We start from the raw sequence: 18,422 nt of genomic DNA on the forward strand, positions 1-18,422 counted from the left end.
AAGTTGTCACATAAATGATCTCTGGAGAAGATGAGTTGTACCATAATCTGACAAGCTGTATTTCTCTCATTTGGGATTGTACCAGCAAATCATTAGGTTGTAAAGAGAACCTCACAGGATATCTAAGCCACCTGGAGTACAGACAGAACAACCCTTAAGTGCAGAATTTAAGAACTAAAGGAATCTGGGATTGTTTTCCAGAATGCAGCTAATTTTCAAAATGAGATGCCAATTAAATAAATATCAACTGAACACTGTTTCATTACTGATTGCTTCCACAGTATTTATTTCCCCATTTTTCCAACAGTAGTACCCAGATTTTGTATAAGGCAAGCCATTTATGGCCAAATGGTTTAAGTAAGATAAATCCCACCTCCGGTTTTAGAAGTAGGTTCTGATTGACTTATGGCACTATTTCTGGTCATAATCATTCAAGGATGGGACTATGACCCAATTTAGGCCAGTTATACTCAATTCTTGAACATCTATTTGAATGAATAAAAATCTCTCTCTTAATTGGATGTAAATCCACGTGCACATAGCTTCAGGAACTATTGGCAGCCATCCTGCACCAGGAAGGGAGAGTTTGCTGAGGATGAAGCCAGTCTCAGGAAAAACTAGGAGAGAAAAACCAGGTCCTGGTCACATTATTTGAGTTGCTGGGTCAAGCCATGCTTGAAGCCATGTTACTTGTGGACTTTTTTGGTAATGTGCACCAATAAATTCCCTTCACTTTTTAAAGTCAGTTTGAGTAGAATTCTCTGTTTGTTACCTGTTATTCTAACACGAACCCCAACTGAATACAATTCTGATGCTAACCACCTGGAGTTAGTGTAAGACTACGCAGGTTTAAGGGCACGGGCCTCAGCAAGACTGCCCTTACTTCAGATGCCATCCACACTTTGAGAGTCCCCAGGTCACCCACACTTCTGACCAACTGGCAGAAATTCAGGGGTTCCCATTATCCCGTCAGGTTCAATAATTCACAAGAATAAATCACAGAACTGAATGACTCAGGAAAGCACTGCACTTAACAATTACAGTTTTATTTAAAGGATACAACCAGGGCCAGCCAAATGAAGGGACACATAGGATGAGGTCTGGGAGGGTTTTCAACATGGAGCTCCCATATCTTCTCCCTGGGGAGCCAGGACATGTCACCTTCCCAGCACACCCGTGTTCACCAATCAGGGACTCCTCTGAGCCTCAGCATCAAGACATTTTATTGGGATTTCACTGGGAAGGCAAGACTGATTGGATCATTGGTCACATGATTGAACTCAGTCTCCAGCTATGTTAGAGATGTTTCCTCAAGCTCTCCCTCCCTGCTGTCCCCTCTGCCTCTGCATTAATTCAATCTCTCACCCGCTCTCACCTGAACTCTTAGTATAGCTTCTTAGTTGCCATTCTTATTCCATGCCACTTTCCCACAGGTTTGGCCTCCTTACTCTGGCAGCTTCTCTGCCTTTATTAAGCCCCAGGGGATGGGCTTAGTCTGGAACAATAGGGGTGGGATTTCTTTGACCCTATTTAATCTGCCAAGTTCGAAGACATTCTTGAAGGTCCTCATTATCTGAAACAGAGAATATAATTAAGGGGAAATTTAGGTTGTTTCTCCTCACTATTCCCTCTCCCTCTTGCAAAATCTGCCTTTTTAAGGTTCATGTCATCTATCCATTCATCTTTTCTCCCTTCTGAATGCAATGATCTTCCAAACTCTTGGCCACTTTTCTCATTCTCTGAAGATCTGCAAGCACCTGGCTCATGGCCTTCCTGTCCCCTCAACTTCTGCCACTCTCCTGGGCAATTATAACGTCCATGTGGCCTCTTAGCTTCCTGTTCTCATTATCTCCAATCCAATGAATTTCTTCTCAACTCTGCATCATCCATGATCCTCTTCTGTTTTCATGCTACCATGTCTCCTTGGCTCTCGTATCAACTCTTATGGCTTTAGACACAGTTTGTGTGCTCATGACTCCTAGCTATTCTTCCAGCTCAGACCTCTCTTCTGAAATTCATACCTCCATATTCAGCTGCCTTTTCAGCATATCCCTTTATATGTCTCATACTCGGGCATCTCAAACTCAACTTCTCAAAACTTAGCTATTGCTCCTTTGAACTTCCTAGGACAAATCTACTGCATTTCAGCAAATGATACCATCAGCCATTCAGTTGTGCAATCTATCTTCCTCACCCCCTTTTATCCTATCAAGTCCTGTTCATTTTACCTCCAAGATATATCTTGAATCTGTTTACTTTTCACTATCCCCACTGCTGCCAACCCAGGCCAATGCATCATCCCTTTTTGCCTGGACGATTGCACTAGTGTCCATCAGGTCTCTCTCTATTTGTTCTTGTACTCATTCAATCCATTCTTTATATAGCAAGCTTCATGGGTTTTTTTTTTTTTTTTTTTTTAGTGCAAATTTTACCTTTATTCTCCTTAAAATCTTTTAGAGGCTTCATAGGATGATGTTCAAGATCTTTTGCATGTTCGACAAGGGCCTTGGGTGATCTGGTTCCCACAGTCTTTCTAGCTTGCCTCCTGCCGCTCTCCCCTTTATTCACTGGGTCAGTCACACAGCCCTTCTCTCTTTTCTGAAGATGCCAAGCCCCCTCATGCCTCAGAGTATTTATACACACAGTCCCTTCTACTTTGAACGTTTTCCATGCCCTACTCCAATCTTCATCTACCCCTTATTGTGTGACAGAAGCTGTGGCCGGAATAAAACACAACTCTCTGCCCTTAAGAGCTCATAGTTTAATAAGAGACCTACATGTAAGCAAAAAAAGAAAAAAATTCCACCACAGTATAATAAATGCAATAGAAGTATGGCCAAAGGAAGAAATATTTATCTATCTCTGAGAGTCAGGAAAGGACATTTAAGTAGAAGAACCAGTATGTCCCAAGGACACAGGCAAGGACATGAGGAGATATAAGCAGTTTGGTGCTTCTGGTAAAGGTGAGGAGGTTGCAGGAGATGACTTGGATGCTGTGTTGAGGGGCTTGAATTTTATCCAGTATGCAAAGAGGGTGTCCCCTACAAAGGAGTCTACGTAGGATAGACATGAATACATATCAACTACAGTGCTATCAAAATGGTAAGTAATGGGAGAGAAAGACGTCAAAAGAAGGTGAAGGCAGAAAGTCAAGTAGGAGAATACTATAATAGTCCTAGCAAGTGGTGATGGCAACTGAATTAAGGCAAAGGTAGTGATAATGGAGAAGAAGATGGACTGAAGATATTTCTAAGGGGTAGAATTGATAGGACTTGGTAACTGAACAAAACATGAATCCTTGCCCTTATGGAGCTTGCATTCTAGTGTGGAAGGCAGATAATACATCCAATAAACAAATGCAAAGCAACTGACAAAGGATTAATCTCCAAAATATACAAGCAGCTCATGCAGCTCAATATCAAAAAAACAAACAACCCAATCCAAAAATGGGCAGAAGACCTAAATAGACATTTCTCCAAAGAAGGTATACAGATTGCCAACAAACACATGAAAGAATGCTCAACATCATTAATCATTAGAGAAATGCAAATCAAAACTACAATGAGATATCATCTCACACCAGTCAGAATGGCCATCATCAAAAAATCTACAAACAATAAATGCTGGAGAGGGTGTGGAGAAAAGGGAACCCTCTTGCACTGTTGGTGGGAATGTAAATTGATACAGCCACTATGGAGAACAGTATGGAGGTTCCTTAAAAAACTAAAAATAGAACTACCATACGACCCAGCAATCTCACTACTGGGCATATACCCTGAGAAAACCATAATTCAAAACGAGTCATGTACCACAATGTTCATTGCAGCTCTATTTACAATAGCCAGGACATGGAAGCAACCTAAGTGTCCACTGACAGATGAATGGATAAAGAAGATGTGGCACACATATACAATGGAATATGACTCAGCCATAAAAAGAAACAAAATTGAGTTATTTGTAGTGATGTGGATGGACCTAGAATCTGTCATACAGAGTGAAGAAAGTCAGAAAGAGAAAAACAAATACCATATGCTAACACATATATATGGAACCTAAAAAAAAAAAGGTCATGAAGAACCTAGGGGAAGGATGGGAATAAAGACGCAGATCTACTAGAGAATGAACTTGAGGACATGGGGAAGGAGAAGGGTAAGCTGGGACAAAGTGAGAGAGTGGCATGGACATATATACACTACCAAACGTAAAATAGATAGCTAGTGGGAAGCAGCCACATAGCACAGGGAGACCAGCTTGGTGCTTTGTGACCACCTAGAGGGGTGGGATAGGGCAGGTGGGAGGGAGACACAAGAGGGAGGGGATATGGGGACATATGTATATGTATAGCTGATTCACTTTGTTATAAAGCAGAAACACACCATTGTAAAGCAATTATACTCCAATAAAGATGTTAAAAAATTTAAAAAATAATTTAAAAAACCCAAATGCATACATGATATAATCCCTGTAATGTTACAAGCTATGAAAGAAAACAGAGCAGAGTAAAATCCCAGCAAATGAAGGAGTTATTTTAGATGAAGTAGTCCCTGTGAGGGGGTGACATTTGAACAGAGAAATGAGCCATGTGAATATCTGGAGAAAGAGTATTTTAGGCAGAGTGAACAGCGAGTGCAAATGTCCAGAGATGGGAATGTGCTTGTCATATGTTTGAGGAATAACAATGAGACTAGTGTGACTGAAGCACAAAAAAAAGGAAGGGGAGAATGGGAGAAGATAATGTCAGAATATAGCAAGAGACCTCGTAGATCATGGAAAAAACCTTGGGTTTTATTTTAAGTGTGATGTGAATCGTTGGAGGGTTTTTGAATAAGGGAGTACCATATCCTAACTTATACTGTAAAAGGATCACTCCCAAAAGACAATAGCGGGGGAAGTGTGGAAGCTGGGTAGCCAGTTACAAGGAAGGGATCTATGTGAGAGATGATGGCGGTTTGGACTAGAGTAGTAATGATCAACTTAGTGAGAACTGATCAGACTTGGGATATATTTTGAAGGCAGAGCTGATGCAATGTGCTGATGGATTGAATGAGGGTAGTAGAAAAAGAGAGGAGTCAACAATGACCCCAATATTTCTGTCCTGAGCAACAGGTTGAATCACAGAGCCATTTACTGAGATGGAGAAGACTGAAGGGAATTAGGTTTGATAAACAGGGACTCAAGAGTTTGATTTTAGACATGTTTAGTTTGGAATACTGTTAGACTTCCAAGTAGAGTAGTTATTGGAGATATGAGTCTGGAGTTCAGGGGAGAGGTTAAATCTATAGATATACATTTTTGGATTTATTGGCTTATAGGTGACATTTAAGATGATGGAATTGGTTAAGATTTTCTAAGATGAGTGTAAGCTAAAATTGAATAGAAGTCCAAGGATGGCACACTAGAATACTCTAATACTTAAGGGTTGAGAAGAGAAAGAAGATCCAACAAAGAGACTGAGAAGTGTCCAGTGAAGTGAGAAGAAAATCAGTAGAGGGTAGAAGCCAGGTAAAGATAGTCTTTCAAGAAAGAGGAAATGATCAACTGCTTAAATGCTGCTGTTAGGTCAAGTAAGTTGAGAATTGGATTTGGCAACACGAAGGTTATTGGTGACCTTGATAAGTCTAGGTGAGAGATGATGGTGGTTTGGACTAGAGTAGTAGTGATCAAGAGAGTAGAAGCCAGGTAAAGGTAATCTTAGAAGAGTAGCGGGGATAAAAGACTCATAAAAGTTTTTAAGTATCATAAAAGGTTAAGATGCAGTAGAAAGAAAGTGAGAAGATTCTTTATATAAAGGGGAGCAGAAAAGTAGTGTAGTAGCTGAAGAGACATATGCCATCAAGGGAGGATTTCTTCAAGAAGGGAGGGAGGACTGGTGATGCAGGAGAGAGAGGAGAATAAGTGTGGAAGCAAAGTCCTTGAGTAGGTGAGTTCTCTGGATATTTGAATATTTAGGCCTGGAGCTCAAGAGAGAGGTAGAGGCTAGAGATACAAATTTTGGAATGATTAAATTATATACGAAAGGGACAAATGTGAGAGTGGATGAAATTAGGAAGAATGAAAAGCAGAAGCCAAGGAATAATCCCAAGGTATCAAAAATTAGAGGGAATAAGGGGAGAAGATCCAGTAAGGAATTCTGAGAAAGAATGTCCCCTATTTTCCGGTTATTTTTATGACCACAGCACATGGCATATTGTTTCACTTCTCATCCCTGTTAAAGCCTTTCCTTCCCTGGATTCACACCCATCTCTCATAGTACTTTACAAAAATCTTCATTAGCACTTATTTCATTGCATTTACGTTATATCTGCTTCTTCCACCAACCTGAAGGCTCCCTCTGCCAAAAACTTTATTCATCTTCTTATCTACAACTCTTAACATAATGCATAGTAGGTGCTAAATGAATGAGACATGGAGCAGGGGGAAGTTAATCCACAAATAGACTGTGTGATATATAAGCATCAGGAGGTGTGAATATGCCTTTTATGCCTTTCTGAAAGAAATATACATGTTGGAAGGAATTCATCAGTGAAGCTATCTGGAGTTTTCTTTGTAGAAAGGTTTTAAATGATTAATTCAATTCCTTTAAAATATAAAATATACAATTTCCTGTTTGTTATTGTTTCAGTTTTGATAAGCTTTATTTTTCAATAAAATTTTCCACTTCATCTGAATTGCCAAATTTATTGGTATAAAGTTGTATCCTCTTATATTTTTAATGTTTATAGGACTTGTGGTGATGCCCCCCTTTTTATTGCTGATATTAGTAATGTGTTCTCTTAAACTTTTCCTTGATTAGTCTTGCTAGGAGTTGATTAATTTTTTGTCTTTTTGGAGATTAATAAGTTTTGCCCTTGTTGATTTTCTCTCATTTTTTTTGTTTTTTTTTTTTCAATTTTTATTTATTTTTGGGTGTGTTGGGTCTTCATTTCTGTGCGAGGGCTTTCTCTAGTTGCGGTGAGCGGGGGCCACTCTTCATCACGGTGTGCAGGCCTCTCACTGTCGCGGCCTCTCTTGCTGCTGAGCACAGGCTCCAGACGCGCAGGCTCAGCAGTTGTGGCTCACAGGCCTAGTTGCTCCGTGGTATGTGGGATCTTCCCAGACCAGGGCAAGAACCCATGTCCCCTGCATTGGCAGGCAGATCCTCAACCACTGTGCCACGAGGGAAGCCCCCTCTCTTGTTTTTTTTGCTTTCTATTTTATCAATTTCTGATTTTATCTTTATTTTCTTTTTTTAAAATTTATTTATTAATTTATTTATTTTTGGCTGTGTTGGGTTTTCGTTGCTGCACGCAGGCTTTCTCTAGTTGCGGTGAGTGGGGGCTACTCTTCGTTGCGGTGCGTGGGCTTCTCATTGCAGTGGCTTCTCTTGTTGTGGAGCACGGGCTCTAGGCGCACGGGCTTCAGTAGTTGTGGCTCACGGGCTCTAGAGCGCAGGCTCAGCAGTTGTGGCACACAGGCTTAGTTGCTCTGCAGCATGTGGCATCTTCCCGGACCAGGGCTCGAACCTGTGTCCCCTGCACTGGCAGGCAGATTCTTAACCGCTGCACCACCAGGGAAGTCCCTTTATTTTCTTTTTAAACTGTCTTTGCATAAATTTCCTTTCTCTCAATTTCCCTCTGAGCTCTGAATCCTAACAGTAGTTCTCAAGCCAAAGTGTCCCAGTAGAGGAGTCCCAAGCCTGGAAGGAATGAGCCTGCATTATTACTCCACCATGCTCAGTGGTTAGCTAGGAGTAGGTTGTGGGAAATGTGCCCTCAGTTGTGAACACACTGGTGGATCCAGATCAGTATCTGGGTTCATCAGTTAACTATGCTATGCACAGCAGGAAATCCAGTGGCACATTTTCAGAAACACCACAGTCCACTCCTTTGCCCCACTGATCTATACACTTCTTCTTGTTGGTTTGGGGAGAAGCTCTTCCATGGTTTCCATGGGCCTCTTCCTGAAGAGAAACTTGGAAGAGGAAGGTTAGTGGAATGAACTATAGAAATTGGTCTGGAGGCCACAGTTGATACTCATTCTCTCCCTTTTCCACTATCCACTCTAAATTCCCCTCACCCTCAGTTATCATCTTAGCAGGTCTTGGCGGCTTATGTGGTGGTATAATCCAAACCTTTATTCCTGAGGGGACTGAGCTCCTAGTAACCACACCCTTCTTAGTCCAGAGTTGCTGCACGTGTTCACAGTTACAGTGGGGCAAGGGAGTATCAGGAGATGCCCAAGTGGATCACATGGATTCTGTAAAAAGCCGTGATACCTTCTCCTACTGATCAGGGTCAATTATCCTTGTCATGATGGTGACTTCTCTTTTCACCTACTGGTCCCTGGAATAATGAGTCCAAAGTGCCCCAGCAGCAGTCACAGCTTATAGTTCAATGGGACCTTTGCTGTGTCCCTTAACAGGAGTACAATCCCTTTGGGGACCAGTACCTCCAGCCCTATATATCCCAGATTTGTGGGTATGGGAAGCACAAAATCCTCTAGTGGGTCATTGGTAGTAAAGGTAAATGGAGCTATTCCTGCATCCACTCCTTGGTTAGTGGACCCATGTATTTTTCCTATTGGGTTCATAAAGGCCTGGGATTTAATGTGTAAAACATATCCTGAATGATGGCATCTTGTTTTTTCAGAGTTGCCTCTGAATGGCATTTCACTTGAGCCTTTAGAAAGCCATTCCAGCTCTTTATCAGGTCAGCTTTTTCTGGCTGGTGTGGTACGAGGTCATGGGTCCACTCTCGCACTTCTTTTACCATGAAGCAGTTGCCCTCGTTGGATGCTACGTTATGCAGGATTCTATGCCTGTGGATCAGACATTCCACAAACCCCAGTTCAGTAATGTTGGCTGAGGATCTGTTGGTGGAAAGGAAAACCCATATCCAGAATAGCTATCTATCACTGTGAGAATGAAGCACTGGCCCCCCCAGAATGGAAGGGACTCAAAGTAGTCAACTTGTCACCAAGTAGCCAACTGTCTCCTTGAGTAATAGTTCCATATTGGGGGCTCAGCATTGGTCTCTATTGCTGACATGTTGGACATTTAGGCATTAGTAGCGAGATCAGCCTTAAAAAGTTGGAGTCCATACTTTCTGGGCCCATGTATAGCTTCTATCTCTACCACTGAGGCCACACCATTTATGTGCCTGTATTAGTTTCTTAGGGCTGCGTTAACAAAGTACCACAAATTCGGTGATTTAAACAACAGAAATTTATTGTCTCACAATTCTGGAAGTTAGAAGTCTGAGACCAAGGTGTCAGTTGGCTTGGTTCCTTCTGAGGGCTGTGAGGGAAAATCTGTTCCATGTTTCTCCCCTAGCTTCTGGTGGTTTGCTGGCAATTTTTGGTGTTCCTTGGCTTCTCCTGAATCACCCTAATCTCTTTTTTTATCTTCACATGGCATTCCCTCTGCACATTTCTGTCTTCATATGGCCTTCTGTTTATAAGGATACCAGTCACATTGAATGAGGGGCCCATCCTACTCCAGTATGATGTCATTTTAACTAATTACAACAGCAAGAACCCTATTTCCAAATGTCACATTTTGAGGTATTGGGGATTAGAACTTTAACGTATGAATTTGGGGGGGATACAATATAACCCACAACAGTGCCCATCAGGCTGGTTCCAAGGTAGCCAATGATTAAGGCTGGTAATGACAATTGCATGAGTTATTTTCTCTACTTCATTGTTTAGTACCTCTTCCCTAGTGGGTGCAAAATATGATACAAAAATCTTCACACTTCATGCCCACTCATGTATATTCACCCACAAGACTCTACCCTAGACCTTCTTGTCTTTGGTCTTCCAGTCTTTTTTCTTCCCGGCCCCTTACCAGCAGGCCAGGCCATTGACACATGCCCAAGAATCTATATATATTCTTACTTCAGTCTGCTTCTCCTTATACACAAACCAGATGACCAGGGACAATGCCTGTAACTCTACCCGTTAGGAAGATTTTTCCTCTCCACTATTTTTCAAAGCTTCTCAAGTATGTGACTATAATGCAGCCACTATCTAACTTTGGCTTACACCCACATACTAAGCTGACTCACCCATAAACCAAACTCAGGCTTTACCCCTCCTCCTTTAGCTGGTCACGGTATTGGTGCAGTTGTGGTGGGTGACATGGGGGTCTGGACTACCTGGTCATGCAGCTTACAAGTACCTCAGTTGTGCTTGAGCTCCAACTCAGATGCCCCATTTCCATCTTACAATAAATGCTGCTGGGTCCATCTGAACACCAAAAGAACCCAGGCCATAACAGGCAGTTTTGGACACATGGCTACTTGGAGTCCCACGGTTAAGTGTTCGGTTTCTACCAAGGCCCAGTATCACATTAGTAGCTGTTTCTTAAAATGTATATAATTCTCTGCTGCAGATGGCATGGCCTTGCTCAAGTTCCAGGGACTGCATTGTGATTTTTCCACTGAGGCTTACCATAAGTTCTGTCTTAAGTCAGTTTGGGTTGTTAATAACGAAATACCATAGACTTGGTGGCTTAAACAACAGACACTCATTTTTTCACAGTTCTAGAGGCTGGAAGTCTGAGATCAGGGTGCCAGCATGTTCAGGCTCTGGTGCAATCCCTTTTCCTGATTTGTAGACAGCCACCTTCTCATTCTCACTCTGTCCTCACGGGGTGGGGGGAAAGTGCTCTCTGGTATCTCTTCTTCACCATCACATTGGGGGTTAGGGCTTCAACATAAGAATTGGGCGGGGGGACAAATTCAGTCCATAACATTCCACCCCTGGTCCCCTAAAATTCATGTCATACGTAAATGCAAAACACATTCATTCCATCCCAACAGCCCCCAAAGTCTTAACTCATTCCAGTATCAACTCTAAAGTCTCATCTAAATATCATCTAAATCAGATATAGTGAGACTCAAGGTATGATTCATCCTGAGGCAAAATTCCTCTCCAGCTGTGAATCTGTAAAATCAGACAAGTTATGTGCTTCCAAAATACAATGGTGGGAGAGGCACAGGATAAACATTCCCATTCTAAAAGGGAGAAACAGGAAAGAAGGAAGGGGGGAGGTGTCCTAAGCAAGTTCAAAATTTAGCAAGAAAATTCCATTAGATCTTAAGGTTTGAGAATAACCCTCTGGCTCAATGCTCAGCCATCCAGGTCCAGTGGGGTGGCAGCATCACCCCCAAGGCTTGCTGGGTAGTCCCACTTCCAAGGCTTCAGGCAGAAGCCGCCTGCCTGTCAAAACTGAGGCAGTGGCCCTGGTGATCATCTATCACTCTGTCCTGTCCAATTCAATAAATCTAACAGCTGTCCTTCATTTTGCCCCATCTCTGTCCCCTTCAGTTCAAACTGGCAGTGCTTCTGCTCATGTAATCCTGTAAACTCCTTATCAAGTAATAATCTCATCACACCATTGGTATTCGAACATGCTTTCTCATTTTTTGCAATATGGATAGGCTGAGAATCTTCTAAATCATCAAGTTCTGGTTCCCCTTTGCTTAACAATTCTTTCTTTAATTCATCTCTCTCCTTTCACATTTTACTGCTAGCAATCAGGTAGAACCAAGCCCCTCCTTCAATACTTTGCTTAGAAATCTCCTCAGCTAAATATCCAATTTTATCACTCAAATTCTACCTTCTACAAAACAGTAGGACACAGTTCAGCCAAGTTCTTTACCATTTTATAACAGGGATCGCCTTTCCTCCAGTTTCCAATAACATATTCCTAATTTCCGTTTTAGATTTCACTAGATTTGCCCGTAATGTCCATATTTCTAGCATGTAACTTAAAATTATTCCAGCCTCTACCCATTACCCGGTTCCAAAGCTGCTTCTACATTTTTAGTTATTTGTTACAGCTGCACTCCACTGATAGTATCTCTATTAGTCAGGGTTCTCCAGAGAAACAGAACCAATAGGAGTTAGATATAGATATAGATGTAGATTTATAACAGGGAATTGGCTCACATGATTAGAGAGTCTGAGAAGTCCCAAGATCTGCAGTCAGCAAGCTGATGACTTAGGAGAGCCCATGTTTAGTTCCAGTCTGAGTTCAAAACCCTGAGAACCAGGACACCGATGGTATAAGTTCCAGTCTAAAAGTTGGCAGGCTCAAGATCCAGGAAGAGCTGATGTTTCGGTCCAAGTCTGAAGGCTAGAAAAGACCAACCTCCTAGCTATGCAGGCAGGCAGGAGGAATTCCCTTTTACTCAGCTTTTTTGTTCTATTCAGGTCTTCAGTTGATTGAATGAGGCCCACCCACATTAGGGAGGGCAATCTGCTTTACTCATTCTACCAGTCCAACGTTAATCTCATCCAGAAACACTCCCCACCCCAACACACCCAGATAATGTTTGACCAAATTATTTAGGTACTCCATGTCCCAGTCAAGTTGACATAAAATTAACTATCACAAGCTCCAAAATGCATCTTTTCCCACTCTTGTCACCTCTAATACAAAAGAGTCTACTGGAATATATGGCCAAGTGGCAGAGATGCTTGTACAGGAGCCTGGACCTTCTGAAGAGCCCTTCTCCTGTTCTGGGCCACAAAGCTGGAAATCTTCAATACCACCTGGTATATGGGCTGGAGCAGTATTCCCAGGTATGGAATGTATTGCTCCAGAACATAAAGAGAACTACCAAGCCCTTTGAATTCTTTGTGGTAGGGGATGCAAGATGCAACAATTTGTTTTTTACTTGGAAGGATATACTGGCACACCTCTAACCAGTGGACCCTTAAAAGTTCACCAAAGTGGCAAGTCCTTGAATCTTTGTAGCATTTTTCTACTCTCTGGAGCATTGGTCTTACCAATACCTCCAGCATACTAGCCACCTCTTGCTTGTGCTTGTCTGACCAGCATATTATTAGTTATGTAATGGGTCAACTACTGAAGCCTGCAGTAGTCTACAGTCATTCTCCAGGATCCATCTAGTTTCTGCAGGGGCCACACTGGCTAATTAAGCGGAGACGTGATAGGGACCATCCTCCCTCCACCCACATTCTTTAGGTCTTTAATGGTGGCACTAATTTCCATTATGCCCCTGGTATGTGATATTTGTTTTTTTAATTCACTATGTTGGCCAGGGGTGGGTGTTTCCACTTGGCCTTCCCCACTATGATAGCTCTTACTTCACACAGGTCAAGGATTTAATGTAGGTATCACTCCAACCGCCAAATATATCAATTCCAATTACACACACAAGAACTGGAGAAATGACCATCGGGTGGGTGCATAGACACAATGGACCCACTGTAAGCTGGACTTTAGCCAGGACCCCATTTACTACAAGGCCCCCATAAGCCCCCACTCTAACAGGGGCCACGACAATGCTTTGGGTCTCAGGGTACTGATGTCAACTCAGACCCTGAGTAAATTTTCTGGTTATCCCTCTTCCCCAGTGTGTACAGTCACCAAAGTAAATGGCCACAGGTCTCTTTGGGGAAGGACTGGGGAATCATTACATGTATACTTGCTGCAGTGCTGCAGGATCTGCCACCTCTTAAGTCAATGGGTTTTTGATCTGAAAAGTGGCTCAAATCCAGACACTGAACAAGGGATAATGACTTTTGGTGGGGTGGGGGGGAACCATCCTCAAGCTCTTGCTTCTCCATTTTGGCCTTTTTTTGGTTGTAGATGTTAACTTTGCCCCTAGAGATGCCAAGTTCTATATCCATCTCCACAATTCGCTGTGGGTCAGGCCCCCTTGGATGCCACTCTTGTCAGATGTTGCTGGTCTTTGTCATAATTGTAGCCTACTGGTTTCTGGTGACTAAGTGCCACCATCTGGTCTCTCTTACTTGGGGGAAGGGGAATATCATTCCCATAGTTATTAATGAGCCCCAGCTCTGTGACTGTTTCTACTGTCAGCCCAGGCAGCAGAGAACTTCTTGGTGATGCTCTTGCCCCTCACCAGATTTCTGATGGCCGCAGTGAATGGTGTGTTTTCTGGGTCTTCCTGTTGAACATAATCTTCTGATGGGCCTTCTGGCTTCACACACCTATTCCTGCATGCCCACTTTCCTGTCTTTTCATTCATTCTTGTACCATATGCCAGGGCAACTGAGGCATTTCTACTTTACTCAGCATCGGCCATCACTTTCTCTAGGTTTCTAAAAGCCCCCCGGCAGTGAGTTTGTTTCATCCTCAAGAGTTCTTGCCAGGATGTTAAATCCTGTGCCTCAGGAAAGTGCTCCCAATTCAATGAATTCCTGATTGTCTAGTCTTATATTCCAGCCGCTTTGATCAAGCAACCTCAAAATTCAATTGCAGGGTACTCCCCTGGCTTCTGTCTATATATGCGAGCTAATTCTTACAGCTCTTTGTATTTAATCTCTTTCCTCCGTTATCAGGCCCAGTATGTTCTCAGCTGGTTGTTTTTTTTTTTTAATATAAATTTATTTATTTATTTTTGGCTACGTTGGGTCTTTGCTGCTGCGTGCAGGCTTTCTCTAGTTGCGGCGAGCGGGGGCTACTCTTCCTTGCAGTGCACGGGTTTCTCATTGCAGTGGCTTCTGCTGTTGTGGAGCACGGGCTCTAGGCGCACTGGCCTCAGTAGTTGTGGCACACAGGCTCAGTAGTTGTGGCTCGCAGGCTCTAGAGTGCAGGCTCAGTAGTTGTGGCGCACGGGCTTAGTTGCTCCGCGGCATGTGGGATCTTCCCGGACCAGGGCTCAAACCCATGTCCCCTGCCTTGGCAGGCGGATTCTTAACCACTGCACCACCAGGGAAGTCCCTCAGCTGGGTTTTGTTAGGATTTAACTCTAGTTACTGGCCTGGCAGCCAGGAGAGGAAGTAGGGGCAACTTCTATGTTGCCTTGTGGGGCAGTGGCTCTGCAGTGTCTTTCAGCATGCAGAGAATAATACGAAGAGGTGAACCACCTCTGCAAACTTTGAAAGTTCATGTGGGTTTGCAGAACTAACATCCTTACAGATGTCCATCCAGAAGTTCTATCCCTTGTTTCAGGGTTTCAGGTTTTTGCAACCAGGGCCCTGACCTGCTTTGGTTGCACACTTAAATGTCTCTGGAACTCTTGTAGCCTCTATCACGACCTGAGTCTGTGGCTTAACTGTGTCAGCTCTTCCACTATAGGACATAGAAGCCTCTTTGTAAGCTACTAAAGAGGTTTTCTGTCTCTCACACTTAGCCATTAACCCAGGGAGAACCCTTGCTTTCTCCTTATTCCTTTTCAGAGTGTCAATACAACTTAGCAGTAACCAGCCAACTCCACTGTCCTTGTAGGCATGTTCCCACTCATATATTTCACATGCCTGAAATTCTATCTGCAAGGGCTTTCTCCTCCCCTGGGATGTTTTCCCAGGTCACTACTGATTAAATCTTTAGCAACTGGGTCACCACTTTGTGCTAGGAACTACCCATGCCCCTATACTACTCAGGATAGCATCGTCTTTGCTTACAAGGTAGTGAGTGTGCCAGTCCTGAAACCTCGACTTATTATGTTTTCTTGGACCTCTCCTGGCACCACTTGTGCTAGTTTGGGCCCTCTGAGAGGCAGTTGCCAAGGTGGGATTTGACATGTGTATTAGTCAGGGCTGCCATAACAAAATACCACAGACTGGGTGGCTTAAACAATAGAAATTTATTTCTCACAGTTCTGGAGCCTAGAGGTCCAAGATCAAGGTGTCAACAGGTTTGGTTTCTTCTGAGGCCTCTGTCCTTGGCTTGCAGATGGCCACCTTCTCACAGTGTCCTCACACGGCCCTTCCTCTGCAAACATGCCCCTGGTGTCTCCTTATGTGTCCAAATTTCTCTTCTTATAAGCAATCAGCCGAACTGGATTAGGGCTCACCCTACCTAACACCTTCATTTTAACTTAATCACATCTTTAAAGGACTCATCTCCACATACAGGCACATTCTGAGGTATTGTGGGTTTAGGGCTTCAACATATGGATTTTGGGAAGGACACAATTCATAACAACATGCAAGATATTTTTTAGGGGAACTATCTGTGAAAGATAAAAGGGAAGGGAGCAAGGGAAGGTGGGAGAGTCTGCAAACTGTGACTCAGGCCTGACACCTATGAAGGAGAGGGAAAAGAAAGGATTGAGAGTAGGCAGGGTCTCAGACCGCAGCACAGTTTGAAGAAAGTTCAAGCTAGGCTGATGGGTTCTCCAGCCAAAACTGCCCATCAGAGACCCAAACATTACAGCAATGAAGCACATTAGCCATGTGCAGTCATTTATAAGTTAGACAGTTACAGGAACATAAAGAATTCAGTTTGGGGATCAGTTCTTACTGGTTTCTCCAGTAGGGTCTCCAGTCCACCCTGACATTCTGCTACACTTTATTTTGCTCCAGGAGCCATGTGCCTAGCTCTCCAAGATGTTTATATACCTTTCTCAGTTTCTGAATCTAGCTCATTCTCTCATGCTTTACTCCATTCCTTTCCTTTCTGTCTTCTGTGGCTCATTTTTTCAGAGGGACACCTGGTTCAACTTTTAATGAAGCATTTATTGAATGGAATTGATTATAGGCAAGAAACTATACTAGGTGCTGGACTTTCTTTTAATTTTTAATTTTTTTTTTCTGCGCTGGGTTTTTGTTGCTGCGCGCAGGCTTTCTCTACTTGTGGCAAGCGGGGGCTACTCTTCGTTGCAGTTCGTGGGCTTCTCATTGCGGTGGCTTCTCTTGTTGCGGAGCACGGGCTCCAGGCGCGCAGCCTTCAGTAGTTGCAGCATGCGGGCTCAGTAGTTGCAGCGCGAGGGCTCTAGGGCACGCAGGCTTCAGTAGTTGTGGCACGCGGGCTCACTAGTTATGGCTTGTGGGCTCTAGAGCTCAGGCTCGGTAGTTGTGGCGCACGGGCTTAGTTGCTCTGTGGCATCTTCTGGGATCTTCCCGGACCAGGGATCGAACCCATGTCCCCTGCATTGGCAGGTGGATTCTTAACCACTGCGCCACCAGGGAAGTCCGTAGGTGCTGGATTTTTATGCCATAATGGTCCACTTTCTTGGGAGAAACCAAGATTTCCCTTCTTATCCACAATCAGAGCTACCTGCGGCTCCCTTTCACTTATGATATATAGGGCACAAACACATTTACCCAGAGGAGTCTACATTCAAATAATCTTGTGAGACATTCACCACCATATCTGATATGCGTAAGGGCTGCAGAGCACCTTGCATCCCTGGGTGTTCAGGAAATACTATTATGCTCAAGTACCTATATAGGTACATAGGTAATATTTATGTAGGTATATAGGTAGTTACTATATATTAATTTCAAGAGAACTTCAAAAGAGAGAGAATACTGAAATTAACTAAAATTTTTTAATAGAAAGGCCACATTAAGCTGACCAGAAACCTAAAGGATACCATTCTTTTCTCTGAAATCTAAAAGGTCCCTGAGGATTGCCACTTGGAATTTCTCCTCAGTTTTATTAGTGCCAAACTTCTTATTGGCTAGGGACCACAAAACAAAATTCCTGTTGAATTCACGAGGGAAAGAAAGAAATGATGGGAAAAACAGATGTCAATACCCAAAAGGCTTATTTCTACTTTTCCCCTACCACTGAATTGCCTTGGTCATTTACAAACCTAATCTAAGGCCAAGTTATGAACTTAACTTGAGAGAGACAGGCCTGGAGATGTTAAGGCCTTGACCAGTGGTATATCATTAACCGGAATCAGAACCCTGGCGTTTCCCTTTCAGTCATACACTGCCCACTAAATGACTTCCTAACTGGCTATCTTTCTTGAACACATAATTCATTTACAGTCTTTCTATGAAGCTGTGAAGTTGCTCTTCTACGCTTAGGGAAGGGAAGCATGAAGCACAAAAAAGACGGCACCGTCAGCTAATTCATGAATAACAGAAAAAGCAGTGAACAATTTGAATCCCACATCCAGAGCTCTGGGTCACCAGGTCGAAAGCCTGTACTGGGGGCAGCGGGCAGGAATGGAAGGAAATGCTAGTAATATTACCTTGACCGTGCGGAAACTTGAAGACTTTCCTACCGACTAGAACTCACCAACTTTTCTCAACCAACGAGCCACGGGAGGGGTGTGCTGAAGCGACTGGACTCGCCCCCGGCGCCCGCTCAGACGCACCGGAGCGCACCTCATCACCTCCCAAGTCGAGTCCTGGAGGCCGTCACACAGCACCTGGAGGAAGTCCGCGCCGGAGCCGGAAAAGCGGGGAGTCCCGCCAAAGGCTGGGCAGGTGGAGAGCGAGGAGAGACTGGGACCAAAGTGCTCTGGCGGGGATTGCGGGAGTCGGCGAGGGACCTATCAAACCAGGGTTCAGACAGACCGACTCTCCATACAAGTTCCCCAGTTGCCAATCTTGGGATGGCTTCACAACGTCTCTAAAACGTGAACTCTCACCACACACCTTCCGTTCCGAGCGCCCCTAGCAACCACCAGCGATTAAAAGCGGAAAAACGACCTTTGTCCCGCCCTCTCTGGAACTACCGAGGCTGGGCGGGGGAAGCGCGT

General features: G+C 43.6%; 1 long non-coding RNA gene across 1 annotated transcript; it reads right to left on the reverse strand.

Moving 5' to 3' along the window:
* Positions 1-1,025: 1,025 nt before the first annotated feature.
* Positions 1,026-18,393, reverse strand: LOC309655572. The gene is made up of 3 exons (XR_014260895.1): positions 17,957-18,393; positions 1,376-12,121; positions 1,026-1,236 (listed from the first exon to the last, which is right to left on the reverse strand). It is a non-coding gene; the product is annotated as an uncharacterized lncRNA (long non-coding RNA).
* Between the last annotated feature and the right edge of the window lie 29 nt (positions 18,394-18,422).

Source organism: Balaenoptera physalus (genome assembly GCF_965194825.1).
Source record: "Balaenoptera physalus genome assembly, chromosome: 1".
Taxonomy (NCBI): Eukaryota; Metazoa; Chordata; class Mammalia; order Artiodactyla; family Balaenopteridae; genus Balaenoptera; species Balaenoptera physalus.